General features: G+C 45.6%; 1 protein-coding gene across 2 annotated transcripts in view; it reads right to left on the bottom strand.

Annotated features, from left to right (window-relative positions):
* LOC126986821 (uncharacterized) overlaps window positions 1–15,000 on the bottom strand; it is a 114,115-nt gene that overhangs the window by 81,355 nt on the left and 17,760 nt on the right. The window contains exon 2 of one of the 2 annotated variants that reach the window (XM_050843194.1): window positions 2,544–2,588. The exons of the other annotated variant lie outside the window; for it this stretch is intronic. The gene's annotated coding sequence lies outside the window, so the exon portion shown is untranslated. The remainder of the gene's footprint in view (window positions 1–2,543; window positions 2,589–15,000) is intronic. 2 annotated transcript variants of the gene reach the window in all.

Genomic DNA, 15,000 nt, shown 5'->3' with positions numbered 1-15,000 from the left:
TCGCCCCACAGAGAGGTCAAGGCAGGCAAAGGTCACTTACGGGGGCCACCCATTGAGGTCACCCGAAAATGTGCCGAATAAATAGGAGAAAAACCGGCATCTGTTTACTAAATGTTTACAGACCTGAGCCGAAGAAGAACAAGAACAAGGAATAAAAGGAGAAAGAACAAGAACAGGAGAAAGGAGAATAAAAGGAATAAAAGGAATAAAAGAATAAAATAAAAGGATAAAGAATAAAAAGATAAAGGATAAAGGATAAAGAATGAAAGGAATAAAAGGAGAAAGAACAAGAACAAGGAATAAAAGGAGAAAAATCGGCATCTGTTTATTAAGTGTTTACAGACCTGACCCGAAGAACAAGAAGAAGAACAAAAACAAGAAAAACAAGAGCAAGAAAAATAATAAAAAGGAGAGGAAACAGAACAAGAAGAACAAAAATAAGAAGAGCAAGAACAAGAAAAGAACAAGTAGAAAATGATCAAGAACAAAAGAAGAATAGAGACAAAAAGAACAAGAACAAGGAAGAAAAAGAGAAAGAAGAAAAAGAAGAAAAATAATAATAATAATAATAATAATAATAATAATAATAAGAAGAAGAAGAAGAAGAAAAAGAAGAAGAAGAAAAAGAAGACGAAGACGAAGAAGAAGAAGAAGAGGAAGAAGAAGAAGAAAAAGAAGAAGAAAAGGAGACGAAGAAGAAGAACAAGAAGAAGATGATGATGACAAAACCTCTTTCGACCCTTAAGATCAGACAAAAGAAAAAACATGAAGGGAATATTTACAATCTTTCTTTTATTTTCTTTGCTACGAAAAAAAAATGTCGCTAATTTTCTCTCTCGTATTCACCATCCTCTTACGAAGGACCAGAGAGAGAGAGAGAGAGAGAGAGAGAGAGAGAGAGAGAGAGAGAGAGAGAGAGAGAGAGAGAGAGAGAGAGAGAGAGAGAGAGAGAGATCCGAAAGAAGTAGATAGTAGAAACAAGGAGAAATGGAGGAACTAAGCAGGAAGGGAGGAAGGGAAAGGAGGAAGGGAAGGAGCAAGAGGGAGAAACGAAAGAAGGAGAGAATGAAGGAGACGGGGAGAGAGGGAAGAAGGCAGAGTGGGAGAGAGAGAGATGACAAGTAGAGAAGGAGGGAGAGAGTGAGAGAGGATGTAAAAGGAGATAAAGAGAGAGAGAGGGAGGGGGAGACAAACATTATAGCTAAGAGGTAGATCGTGCAATTGTTAATGGATAAATGGAGAAAGGAGAGAGGAAGAAGGATGGAGAGAGGAAGGGAGAGGAGGAAGGAGGAGAAGGGAAGGAGAGGTAACGGTATATATCCTACACACTTTTTTGGCTCAGTTCACATCGACAACAATTCTTTCCTAACAAGTAGTAGTAGTAGTAGTAGTAGTAGTAGTAGTAGTAGTAGTAGGAGTAGGAGTTGTTGTAGTAGTAGTAGTAGTAGTTGCAGTAGAAGTAATAGAAGTAGTAGAAATAGAATACACACACACACACACACACACACACACACACACACACACACACACACACACACACACACACACACACACACACACACATAGGGGCAGCACAAGGCCACACTTCACCTGCTGAATACTAATAATTATCAAGGTAAGTGTTGGCCCCCGGGGAGGTAGGAGAGAAGGCGGGCACTGGAGAGAAAAATGGAGGGATGGAGGGAAGCAGAGGGAGATAAAGGGAGAAAGGAAAGGAGAGAGAAGGATGGGTGGATGAAGGAAACAGTGAGAGATAAAGAGAGAGGAAAGGAAGGAGTGAGGGAAGGATGGAGAGGAGAGAAAGAGAGAGGGATGGAGAAAGCAGTAAGAGAAAAAGGGAGGGAGGGAGGAAAGGAAAGAGGGAAGGAGAGAAAGAGAGAAGAAGGGAACTATATGAAAGGAAGGATGGATAAAGGGAAGCAGAAAAGAAAACAGAGGAAAAGACAGAGAAGAAGGAGAAGGAGGAGGAGGAGGAGGAGGAGGAGGAGGAGGAGGAGGAGGAGGTGAGGAAGTAAAGAAAACAAAAAAAAATCGCTGAATGGTAGGAAAACAGATAGATAGATAGGTAGATAGATAGAAAGATAGATAGATAGAGAGAGAGAGAGAGAGAGAGAGAGAGAGAGAGAGAGAGAGAGAGAGAGAGAGAGAGAGAGAGAGAGAGAGAGAGAGAGAGAGAGAGAGAGAGAGAGAGAGAGAGAGAGAGAGAGAGAGAGAGAGAGAGAGAGAGAGAGAGAGAGAGAGAGAGATCTATTAGGAAAAGTAGGTTATTTGAGGTAAGACGGACAGGTGAACTTGATTAGCGGCGATACACGTAGATAGGTAGATAATTCGCAGCATTAACTACATCAGACAAGACTAACCAGGTAAAGACAGACACGCAGGTAGACACAACGGACTCCCAGGTGCATTAATAGATACATCTCACCTTTCTAAACACACACACACACACACACACACACACACACACACACACACACACACACACACAACATACCCACTGACGCTACACGCACACACGCAAAAAATAATAAATTGTACCTTACTTAATTCTTAGATGAACCATGATGGACCCACCTCACCTGACGTACCTGTAAAGAGAGAGCTAGTTAGTTGAGAGAGAGAGAGAGAGAGAGAGAGAGAGAGAGAGAGAGAGAGAGAGAGAGAGAGAGAGAGAGAGAGAGAGAGAGAGAGAGAGAGAGAGAGAGAGAGAGAGAGAGAGAGAGAGAGAGAGAGAGAGAGAGAGAGAGAGAGAGAGAGAGAGAGAGAAAGGGGGGGGGGGTATAGATGAGGGTACAAGAGACAGTATGAATTCCCTTGGCTCGGTACGAACACACACACACACACACACACACACACACACACACACACACACACACACACACACACATATCTCTATCTACCTCCTCTTTATCTTGTGTATCTGCTGGTCCTCCTCCTCTTCTTCCTCCTCCTCCTCCTCCTCATCACCATCATCATCATCAGTTTTGGGACCTATTATGTCTATCGAATATATCATCTTAGAACTTAGGGTAAAATCACCCCTATCAAAGTATGCTGATGACACCTAAGTGCGTGGAAAGGTCCTTATACGACTGCACGTCCAAAAAGGCCTTGACCCGATTATTCCTTGGTCTGAAACTCGGGAATGTCCTTCACCCTTGACACGTGTTGAGTCATGCACGCTGGGCCCAGAAAGAGTCCCCATATATACACTACAGCAGGCGTGGGAAACAGCCACGTGTCGCACAGAAGTCGGATCTTGGGAGTCACGATCTATGGACCAGTTTTACAGTCCATTACACCAAGTTTGTAAGCTCCCCAACCAAACACAAAAAACTATGAACATTCCTTGTATAGTGTTTGGCGTTGATATAAAAAGGAAACTATAGAAAACCACACGGGAAATCTCTTTAGTATCTGGTATTAAGTAGAAATAACGGATCATTGTGGAGAATATAATTTGGTTTGGGCGCTTACAATGACTCTGTGTGGACTGTCGAACTGGCCCTTTATATAGGTTTACTCGGAACATGAAAACTGCGCGCGTGCATGTGTGTGTGTGTGTGGGTGTGTGTGTGTGTGTGTGGGTGGGTGTGAATGTGTGTGTGAGTGCGTGTGTGTGTGTGTGTGTGTGTGTGTGGGTGGGTGGGTGTGAATGTGTGTGTGTGTGTGTGTGTGTGTGTGTGTGTGTGTGTGTGTGTGTGTGTGTGTGGGAGAGAGAGAGAGAGAGAGAGAGAGAGAGAGAGAGAGAGAGAGAGAGAGAGAGAGAGAGAGAGAGAGAGAGAGAGAGAGAGAGAGAGAGAGAGAGAGAGAGAGAGAGAGAGAGAGAGAGAGAGAGAGAGAGAGAGAGAGGGTGTGGGTAAGTGTGCGTGGGTGAGGGTGAGTGATCATTATCAGGAGACACTTGACACACACAGAGTACCGTAAACCTTGCCTGTTAAAAAGGTAATCCTATGCTCGAGTTCACAGCGAGGAACTTCGAGTGTATGACGCCGAGAGTAATGCTGTGTTAACCTTTGTAGCAGGGACGGGCTAAATTTGTGGCTTTACCGTGTACTAGTGATGGGCCAAATTTGTGGCTTTACCGTGTACTAGTGATGGGCCAAATTTGTGGCTTTACCGTGTACCAGTGATGGGCCAAATTTGTGGCTTTACCGTGTACTAGTGATGGGCCAAATTTGTGGCTTTACCGTGTACCAGCGATGGGCCAAATTTGCGGCTTTACCGTGTACCAGCGATGGGCCAAATTTGCGGCTTTACCGTGTACCAGCGATGGGCCAAATTTGCGGCTTTACCGTGTACCAGCGATGGGCCAAATTTCCGCCATGATATAAACCCCCAAAAATAGATGATGCATAAACTGATCACACATGCGTTGATATATATTATGATATGGTTTGCGAGTGATGATTCTTTCTCATTATTTAACTTAGAGGGCCCTTTAACCTAACCTAACCTAACCTAACCTAAGAAACATGACCCCCGCAGCTACCGGGTTAAACTCATCAAAACCACACCGGGAAAAGGCAGTGTAGTTCTGGGGACGTATTCTCAGACAGATCGGCGTCCTAGTACACATATTTGACAAGGCTTTCGTAGGGGTTTGGGTCATTTCCAGGGGTACTTTTATGACCCTGCTGATAGTCTGACCCTTCTTCTGTAATCTGAACCTAAAAAAAAACTCTTGAGAACCAGATTAATTTCCTTTTTAACCTTTGGAAATAGATGATGTGAGGGGTAGAAGCGTCTGAGAATACCGACACTGGTCCCTTAATTACAAGAAGCACTTTTAATTACCCGAGAGTGCAGCGACGCGCCACGAAAATGATACCATCTTTGACGGCACAACCTGATGAAAAACGACTCGAGCGACTCTACCTCCATCTTTACGCTCGAAATGAAACAACAGCCCGGGATTCAGACACAGGTCTTTAATTAACCCGGTAGCTGCGGGGATCATGTTTCTTAAAGGCACCTCTGAGCGAATTAATGAGAAAAAATTCACCACTCACGCCAACCATTGCATAATACATACCAACGCATTTGTAATCAGTTTATGCATCATCTCTTTGGGGGGTTTATATCATGGCAAAAATTTGGCCCGTTGCTGGTACACGGTAAAGCCACGAATTTGGCCCTTCGCTGGTACAAGATAAAGCCACAAATTTGGCCCTTCGCTGGTACACGATAAAGCCACAAATTTGGCCCTTCGCTGGTACACGATAAAGCCACAAATTTGGCCCTTCGCTGGTACACGATAAAGCCACAACGGCCCTTCGCTGGTATTATACGATAAAGCCACAAATTTGGCTCTTCGCTGGTATTAATGATACTTCGCTGGTACACGATAAAGGCACAAATTTGGCCCTTCGCTGGTACACGATAAAGCCACAAATTTGGCCCTTCGCTGGTACACGATAAAGCCACAAATTTGGCCCTTCGCTGCTACCGGGTTAAATATCAGAAAAAGTTCAATAATTTCTTCTATAGTCTGTTCACTTAAGCCTGCCCCAAGCTGACAACATAAACCTAAGCGTGTTCGTAAGCACAGTGCAGATTATCAGAAAGTGCTGCGTGAGATAAACACAAACAGAGGTTAAAGAAAACTTGGAAACCACAGCAGTAGCCAATCAGCACTCAGCTTGCAAACACGCTTAGGTTTATGTTGTCAGCTTGGGTCGGACTTAAGTGAACAGAGTATAGTCCAGCTTTTTGAGATCCGACTAAATGCCCTCAACTCATACGAAAGCCTTGTGAAATATGTGAACTTGGGCGACGAAATGTTTTGAAATACGACCCATTGCTGTAAGGAGAAGAGAGGAAGAGGTAGAGAAGTTATTAACAGTGTGGACAAGGAAAGTAGGGTGTGGAAAGGGGGAACTAAATTAAACTGGAAGGAGGGGAAGATAGAACGGATTTGTGAGTAAAAGAGAGGAAGAGGAATAGAAAAAAAAGTGTTTTACCCGAGACCTAGAAGTGATGGCCAGACAGTTCAAGCAAGGCGATACCGTGCACACATCAGCGGGAGATATAAATTTCTCTGATTCTTCCACCAGGAAAACACCCATCGAAAAACAAGTCATGCAAAATCAAAACCACTTATAGAATCACTTTAACCGTTACTTTGTTGCCTAGGGAGTGAACTAAACGCTCCGGAGACCAATGAAGTGCCCGACGAATTCATTAAATCACTAAAGGAGGCAACCCCGCTATAAGGCAACAGACGCCCTTCTATGTTTTCATGTTTCCTTCTCTTTATTCTCTTCTCTCCTCTACCTCCGGAGCAATAGGTAAGCAAGGTGAGCTGCGTGCCGGGAGGGAGGAAGGAGGAGGAGGGCAGGTGAGGGGGAGGGAGAAAGGAGGAACAAGGCAGGTAAGGGTAGGGAGGGAAGGAAAGAGGAAAGATGAGGGGAGGTAGGGGAGAGGGGAGGAGGAAGGCAGGTAAAGGGGAGGGAGGGAAGGAAAGAGGAAAGATGAGGGGAGGTAGGGGAGAGGGGAGGAGGAAGGCAGGTAAAGGGGAGGGAGGGAAGGAGAGGGGAAAGATGAGGGGAGGTAGGGGGAGGGGACGAGGAAGGCAGGTAAAGGGGAGGGAGGGAAGGAGAGAGGAAAGATGAGGGGAGGGAGTTTGGAGGGGACGAGGAAGGCAGGTAAAGGGGAGGGAGGGAAGGAGAGAGAGGAAAGATGAGGGGAGGTAGTAGGGAGGGAGGAGAAAGGCAGGTAAAGGGAGGGAGGGAAGGAGAGAGAGGAAAGATGAGGGGGAGGTAGGGAGGGGAGGAGAAAGGCAGGTAAGGGGGTGGGAGGGAAGGAGAGAGGAAAGATGAGGGGAGGTAGTAGGGAGGGGAGGAGGAAGGCAGGTAAAGGGGAGGGAGGGAAGGAGAGAGGAAAGATGAGGGGAGGTAGGGGGAGGGGACGAGGAAGGCAGGTAAAGGGGAGGGAGGGAAGGAGAGAGAGGAAAGATGAGGGGAGGTAGTGTGGAGGGGAGGAGGAAGGCAGGTAAGGGTAGGTAGGGAAGGAGAGGGGAAAGATGAGGGGAGGGAGTAGGGAGGGACGAGGAAGGCAGGTAAGGGGAGGGAGGGAAGGAGAGAGAGGAAAGATGAGGGGAGGTAGGGGGGAGGGAGGAAGGCAGGTAAGGGGGAGGGTGGGAAGGAGAGTGGAAAGATGAGGGGCGGGAGGGGGGAGGGGAGGAGGAAGGCAGGTAAGGGGGAGGGAGGAAGGAGGAGGAAGGCAGGTAAAGGGGAGGGAGGAAGGAGGAGGAAGGCAGGTAAGGGGTAGGGAGGGAAGGAGAGGAGAAAGATGAGGGGAGGTAGTGGGGAGGGGACAAGGAAGGCAGGTAAAGGGGAGGGAGGAAGGAGGAGGAAGGCAGGTAAGGGGGAGGGAGGGAAGGAGAGGAGAAAGATGAGGGGAGGTAGTGTGGAGGGGAGGAGGAAGGCAGGTAAAGGGGAGGGAGGAAGGAGGAGGAAGGCAGGTACGGGGTAGGGAGGGAAGGAGAGGAGAAAGATGAGGGGAGGTAGGGGGGGAGGGGAGGAGGAAAATTATAGGTAAAACAATATATATATCGAGCAAGTATTGAAAAGAGAAAGTAAGGAACAGGTTCATAAAAGTGTGTAAGCGAATTTAGATGATTGCAGACAGACAGGCGGGCAGACGAAACAGACAGGTGCCGCAAAGGTCATCTGGAAGTCAATTTAAAGAGCTCTCACTTGACATCTTCCTTCCTTCCTTCCTATCTTCCTCCTTGTCTACCTTTCATTCCCCTTCTCTCCTCCTTCCTCCCTGTCTACCTTTCATTCCCCTTCCCTCCTCCTTCCTTCCTTCCTATCTTCCTCCCTGTCTACCTTTCATTCCCCTTCCCTCCTCCTTCCTTCCTCCTTCCTTCCTATCTTCCTCCTTGTCTACCTTTCATTCCCCTTCCCTCCCCCTTCCTCCCTTCATTCCTATCTTCCTCCCTGTCTACCTTTCATTTCCCTTCCCTCCTCCTTCCTTCCTTCCTTCCTATCTTCCTCCCTGTCTACCTTTCATTTCCCTTCCCTCCTCCTTCCTTCCTTCCTTCCTATCTTCCTCCCTGTCTACCTTTCATTCCCCTTCCCTCCTCCTTCCTTCCTTCCTTCCTATCTTCCTCCCTGTCTACCTTTCATTCCCCTTCCCTCCTCCTTCCTATCTTCCTCCCTGTCTACCTTTCATTCCCCTTCCCTCCTCCTTCCTATCTTCCTCCCTGTCTACCTTTCATTCCCCTTCCCTCCTCCTTCCTATCTTCCTTCCTATCTTCCTCCCTGTCTACCTTTCATTCCCCTTCCCTCCTCCTTCCTTCCTTCCTTCCTATCTTCCTCCCTGTCTACCTTTCATTCCCCTTCCCTCCTCCTTCCTTCCTTCCTTCCTTCCTATCTTCCTCCCTGTCTACCTTTCATTCCCCTTCCCTCCTCCTTCCTCCTTCCTTCCTATCTTCCTCCCTGCCTACCTTTCATTCCCCTTCCCTCCTCCTTCCTTCCTTCCTTTCTATCTTCCTCCCTGTCTACCTTTCATTCCCCTTCCCCCCACCTTCCGTCCATCCTTTCTATCTTCCTCCCTGTCTACCTTTCATTTCCTTCCTCCTCCCTTCCTTCCTTCCTTCCTATCTTCCTCCCTGTCTACCTTTCATTCCCCTTCCCCCCTCCTTCCTCCTTCCTTCCTATCTTCCTCCCTGTGTACCTCTCATTCCCCTTCCCTCCTCCTTCCTTCCTTCCTTCCTATCTTCCTCCCTGTCTACCTTTCATTTCCCTTCCCTCCTCCTTCCTTCCTTCCTTTCTATCTTCCTCCCTGTCTACCTTTCATTTCCCTTCCCCCCTCCTTCCTTCCTTCCTTCCTATCTTCCTCCCTGTCTACCTTTCATTCCCCTTCCCTCCTCCTTCCTTCCTTCCTTCCTATCTTCCTCCCTGTCTACCTTTCATTTCCCTTCCCTCCTCCTTCCTCCTTCCTTCCTATCTTCCTCCCATTCCTCTTCTCTCCTCCTTCCTTCCTTCCTTCCTATCTTCCTCCCTGTCTACCTTTCATTCTCCTTCCTTCCTCCTTCCTTCCTTCCTTAATCTTTTACTTCAACCATCTTTTTCTCTTCCTTCCCTCTGATTATTTATTCTTCTTTGTTTTAATTACCCTTTTATCTTTCTCTCCCTCTCTTCTTTTCGACATTTCGTTGCCCAAGTTCACATATTTCACAAGGCTTTCGAATGAGTTATGGGCATTTCCAGGAGTAGTTTTCTGACCCTGGTGGTAGTTTGACCCTTCCCCAGTACCATGAGCCTTAAGAAACACTCATTAGAACCCGATCGATCCCTTCTTTGACCTTTAGGAATAGTTGATGTGAGAAGCGAGTGTTTAACAAGGCTTTCGTATGAGTTGAGGGCATTTCCAGGAGTAGTTTTCTGACCCTGGTGGTAGTTTGACCCTTCCCCAGTACCATGAGCCTAAAGAAACACTCATTAGAACCCGATTGTTCCCTTCTTTGACCTTTAGGAAAAGTTGATGTGAGAAGCGAGTGTTTAACAAGGCTTTCGTATGAGTTGAGGGCATTTCCAGGAGTAGTTTTTGGACCCTGGTGGTAGTTTGACCCTTCCCCCGTACCATGAGCCTTAAGAAACACTCATTAGAACCCGATCGATCCCTTCTTTGATCTTCAGGAAAAGTTGATGTGAGAAGCGAGTGTTTAACAAGGCTTTCGTATGTGTTCAGGGCATTTCCAGGAGTAGTTTTCTGACCCTGGTGGTAGTTTGACCCTTTCCCTGTACCATGAGCCTCAAGAAACACTCATTAGAACCCGATCGATCCCTTCTTTGACCTTTAGGAATAGTTGATGTGAGAAGCGAGTGTTTAACAAGGCTTTCGTATGTGTTGAGGGCATTTCCAGGAGTAGTTTTTTGACCCTGGTGGTAGTTTGACCCTTCCCCCGTACCATGAGCCTAAAGAAACACTCATTAGAACCTGATCGATCCCTTCTTTGACCTTTAGGAATAGTTGATGTGAGAAGCGAGTGTTTAACAAGGCTTTCGTATGTGTTGAGGGCATTTCCAGGAGTAGTTTTTGGACCCTGGTGGTAGTTTGACCCTTCCCCCGTACCATGAGCCTTAAGAAACACTCATTAGAACCCGATTGTTCCCTTCTTTGACCTTTAGGAATAGTTGATGTGAGAAGCGAGTGTGTCTTATAATACCAGCCATTGTATCTCTTGTCTTCCTATTTTCCTTCATCTTCCCACCAAATGTTCCTCCTCTTTTTTTTGTGTTACTTTATCATCAGTTATCATTGTATTCATTCTTTTTTTTACTTCTTTTATGTTTTTTTTTCCTTTTCTCCTCGATTTATTCTTTCTTTTAATTCTCTCTTTCTCTATTACGCTTCTCGATCTTCACTTCCTCCCTCCTCCCTCTCTTCCCCTCTCCTCTACCCCACTCAACCGCCTCCCATCCCGTGTCTCCTCCTCCTCCTCCTCCTCCACGCCCTGACCTCAATCCCTCCCCCCGACAAACCTCAGGAAGCCTTACCATGATTAAATATAAAAGACACGGAAGAGGAAGAGAGCAAAGATATATATAAATGATAGAGAGAAGACAAAGAAAAAGAACAGGGGCAAGAAACACGAGGAGAAAGACAAGAAAAAGAAATATAAGAAGAAGGAGAAGAGGAAGAAGAAGAAGAAGAAGAAAAAGAAGAAGAAGAAAAAGAAGAAAAACAAAAAGAAAAAGAAGAAGAAGAAAAAGAAAAAGAAAAAGAAGAAGAAGAAGAAGAAGAAGAAGAAGAAAGACAAGATAAAGAAATACAAGAAGAAGAAGAAGAAGAAGAAGAGCAACCACAACAACAACAACAACAACAACAACAACAACAACAACAACAACAACAACAACAAGACACAGATGATGATGATGGTATGAAAGATGAGAAGTAGGAGGAGGAGATGATAATGTTGGTGATGGAGGATAAAAAAAAATAAACAGAAGAAAGAGGAAGAACAGGAAGAAAGCAATAAAAGAGAGGAAACAGCTACGAACAGGGAGCCATGTAAACAAACACCGCCATCTTTAAAGACACACACACACACACACACACACACAAAAAAAAAAAAAAAACTCTCTCTCTCTCTCTCTCTCTCCAGTGGATTAGGACCATTAGCTGAGAGAGAGAGAGAGAGAGAGAGAGAGAGAGAGAGAGAGAGAGAGAGAGAGAGAGAGAGAGAGTGAGAGAGAGAGAGAGAGAGAGACTTCCTTTACCTTCCTAAAATATTACAACCCGACCTCCTCCTCCTCCTCCTCCTCCTCCTCCTCCTCCTCCTCCTCCTCCTCCTCTTCCTCGTCCTGTTCCGCCTGCTCCCGAGTTTTAAAATAGACGAGTGAGAATTATTTTTTCACATTACAAGAGTGCAGACACGTGATTAGGAAAAATGAAGAGGGTAAGGAGAGGAAAGGCGGAGGGAAGGAAAGGAGGAAGGAAGGATGCAAGGTTGGAAGAAAACAAGCAAGGAACGAAGGAAGCAAGAAATGAGGAAGCAAGGAAGGAAGGAAGCAAGGAAGGAAGGAAGGAAGGAAGGAAGGAGGCAAGTAAGGAAGGAAGGAAGGATGCAAGGTTGGAAGAAAACAAGCAAGGAACGAAGGAAGCAAGAAACGAGGAAGCAAGGAAGGGAGGAAGCAAGGAAGGAAGGAAAGAAGCAAGGAAGGAAGGAAGGAAGGGAGGAAGGAAGGATGCAAGGTTGGAAGAAAACAAGCAAGGAACGAAGGAAGCAAGAAATGAGGAAGCAAGGAAGGGAGGAAGCAAGGAAGGAAGGAAGCAAGGAAGGAAGGAAAGAAGCAAGGAAGGAAGGAAGGGAGGAAGGAAGGATGCAAGGTCGGAAGAAAACAAGCAAGGAACGAAGGAAGCAAGAAATGAGGAAGCAAGGAAGGGAGGAAGCAAGGAAGGAAGGAAACAAGAAATGAGGAAGCAAGGAAGGGAGGAAGCAAGGAAGGAAGGAAACAAGAAATGAGGAAGCAAGGAAGGGAGGAAGCAAGGAAGGAAGGAAGCAAGGAAGGAAGGAAGGGAGGAAGGAAGGAAGGAAGGATGCAAGGTTGGAAGAAAACAAGCAAGGAACGAAGGAAGCAAGAAATGAGGAAGCAAGGAAGGGAGGAAGCAAGGAAGGAAGGAAGCAAGGAAGGAAGGAAAGAAGGAAGCAAGGAAAGAAGGAAGCAAGGAAGGAAGGAGGCAAGGAAGGAAGGAAGCAAACAAGGAAGGAAGCAAGCAAGCAAGGAAGGAAGGAAGGAAGGAAGGAAGCAAAGAAGGAAGGAAAGAAGCAAGGAAGGAAGGAAGGAAGGGAGGAAGGAAGGATGCAAGAAATGAGGAAGCAAGGAAGGGAGGAAGCAAGGAAGCAAGGAAGGAAGGGAGGGAGGAAGGAAGGATGCAAGGTTGAAGGAAGAAAAGGAAGCAAGGAAGGGAGGAAGCAAGGAAGGAAGGAAAGAAGCAAGGAAGGAAGGAAGGGAGGAAGGAAGGATGCAAGATTGGAAGAAAACAAGCAAGGAACGAAGGAAGCAAGAAATGAGGAAGAAAGAAAGGAAGGAAGCAAGGAACGAAGGAAGCAAGAAATGAGGAAGCAAGGAAGGGAGGAAGAAAGAAAGGAAGGAAGCAAGGAACGAAGGAAGCAAGAAATGAGGAAGCAAGGAAGGGAGGAAGAAAGAACGGAAGGAAGCAAGGAAGGAAGGAAGCAAGGAAGGGAAGAAAGAAAGGAAGGAAGCAAGGAAGGAAGGAAGCAAGGAAGGGAAGAAAGAACGGAAGGAAGGAAGGAAGGAAGGAAGCAAGGAAGGAAGCAAGGAAGCAAAGAAGCAAGCAAAGAAGCAAGTAAGGAAGCAAGGAAGAAAGCAAGGAAGGAAGGAAGCAAGGAAACAAGGAAGAAAGGAAGCAAGAAAACAAGGAAGAAAGGAAACAAGGAAGGAAGGAAGGAAGGAAGGAAGGAAGGAAGGAAGCAAGGAAACAAGGAAGGAAGGAAGGAAGGAAGGAAGGAAGGAAGGAAGCAAGGAAACAAGGAAGAAAGGAAGGAAGGAAGGAAGGAATCAAGGAAGGAAGCAAGCAAGGAAGGAAGCAAGGAAGGAAGGAAGCAAGGAAGGAAGGAAGCAAGGAAGCAATACGAGGCTCACCTTTACGTGTGATTTAGTAGCCCCGTAAAAATGTCGTGAAGGGACGGAGCGGGCCAACATGTTTTCGCCTTTCTTCATTCTTCACCTTTCGTATCTTAAGTATTTTCCTTTCCCTTTACTTCCACCTTCATCTTTCCCTCCATTTATCTTTTTTCTTCACTTCCTTATTATTCCTTATTATTCCTTATTCCTTATTATTGGTTATTCATTTCATTCACTTACGTATTCATTATCTTGTGTTTCTGGTTGTGATTTTCTTCCGTAGACTTGATATTTTTTAGTGTTGTATTACTTGTTCTCCCCACACACTGTTCCTTCCTTCCTTCCTTCCTTGCTTCATTCCTTGCTTCCTTCCTTCCTTCCTTGCCTCCTTTCTTCCTTCCTTCCTTGCTTCATTCTTTCCTTCCTTCCTTCCTTCCTTGCTTCATTCTTTCCTTCCTTCCTTCCTTCCTTGCTTCCTTGCTTGCTTCATTGCTTCATTCCTTCCTTGCTTCCTTCCTTCCTTCCGTGCCTCCCTCTTTCCCTCCTTGCTTCCTTCTTTCCTTCCTTCCTTCCTTCCTTCCTTCCTTCCTTGCTGCCTTGCTTGCTTCCTTCCTTCCTTCCTTACCTCCTTCTCATCTTCCCTTCCTCCACCTTCTCATTCCCTCTACGCCAGGTGAGCAGACTGACTAATTTGCACAGGTATACAGTGGCGCGGAGTGAAAGTGAATTTTTTGTGCATTTTTCATTTTTCATCGTCATTATGTTATCGTGTTGCGTTGTAGTGTTCTTGCATTGTGTGTGTGTGTGTGTGTGTGTGTGTGTGTGTGTGTGTGTGTGTGTGTGTGTGGTTGCGTGCCTGTGTGGTTTCATGCTTCATAATGCGGCTAAAATGATTGAGAGAGAGAGAGAGAGAGAGAGAGAGAGAGAGAGAGAGAGAATGTGTGTTTTCCTCTATAAAATAAGGTTATTGATAAGAGAAGGACGTTATGCGGTAAACTCTCTCTCTCTCTCTCTCTCTGTGTGTGGGTGTGTGTGTTTGTGTGTGTGTGTGTGTGTGTGTGTGTGTGTGTGTGTGTGTGAGTTCCGGTTTTTATCTTCTTTTTCTTCCATATTTTTCCTTTACGTAATGCGGCAAACGTTGTGAAATAATCCTCTTATTACTCTTGACGCTGTTTTTACATTCGTTTTTTTTTTTCAAGTGATGCTGCAAATGCTGTGAATTACTCCTGGATGCTGTTTTTATCCTTTTACCGCTTCTTATGTGATGCTGCAATGCGCGTTATTAAGATTGCAAGGGGTGAAGGTACGTTCTTTTTTTTTCTAATTTTTGTCTTACCTTGTTTTTATCTTGTTTTATTTTGTCTTGTCTCGCTCAGATGTGTAACTTTCTAACTAGGTAATTTTATCTCCTTTGGGTCTCTTTTTGCTCTAATTCACCCCCTGCTCTGGGTAATGATACCGTCACTGTATTACTTCAATGGACAAGACTTACCTTCAGGCGTCCGAGTCTTTGATTACGAACACTCTGAAATCCGATATTGAAGAACAGTTTGGATATGTTTGTAATCGTCACTGTATTACTTCAATGGACTAGAGTTACCTTCAGGCGTCCGACAGTCTGATTATGAATACTCTGAACGTCGATATTGAAGAACAGTTTGGATATGCTTGCGATCGTCACTCTATTACCTCAATGGACAAGTTACCTTCAGGCGTCCGAGTCTTTGATAATGAACACTCTGAAATCCGATATTGAAGAACAGTTTGGATATGCTTGCGATCGTCACTCTATTACCTCAGTGGACAAGGGTTACTTTCAGGCGTCCGATAGTCTGATTATGAATACTCTGAACGTCGATATTGAAGAACAGTTTGAATATGTCTGCAATAATCATTC

This window comes from Eriocheir sinensis, chromosome 63, assembly GCF_024679095.1.
Source record: "Eriocheir sinensis breed Jianghai 21 chromosome 63, ASM2467909v1, whole genome shotgun sequence".
Lineage (NCBI taxonomy): Eukaryota > Metazoa > Arthropoda > Malacostraca > Decapoda > Varunidae > Eriocheir > Eriocheir sinensis.
Note: the sequence above shows the minus strand (reverse complement) of the source record. Positions and strands in the feature narration are given on the sequence as shown.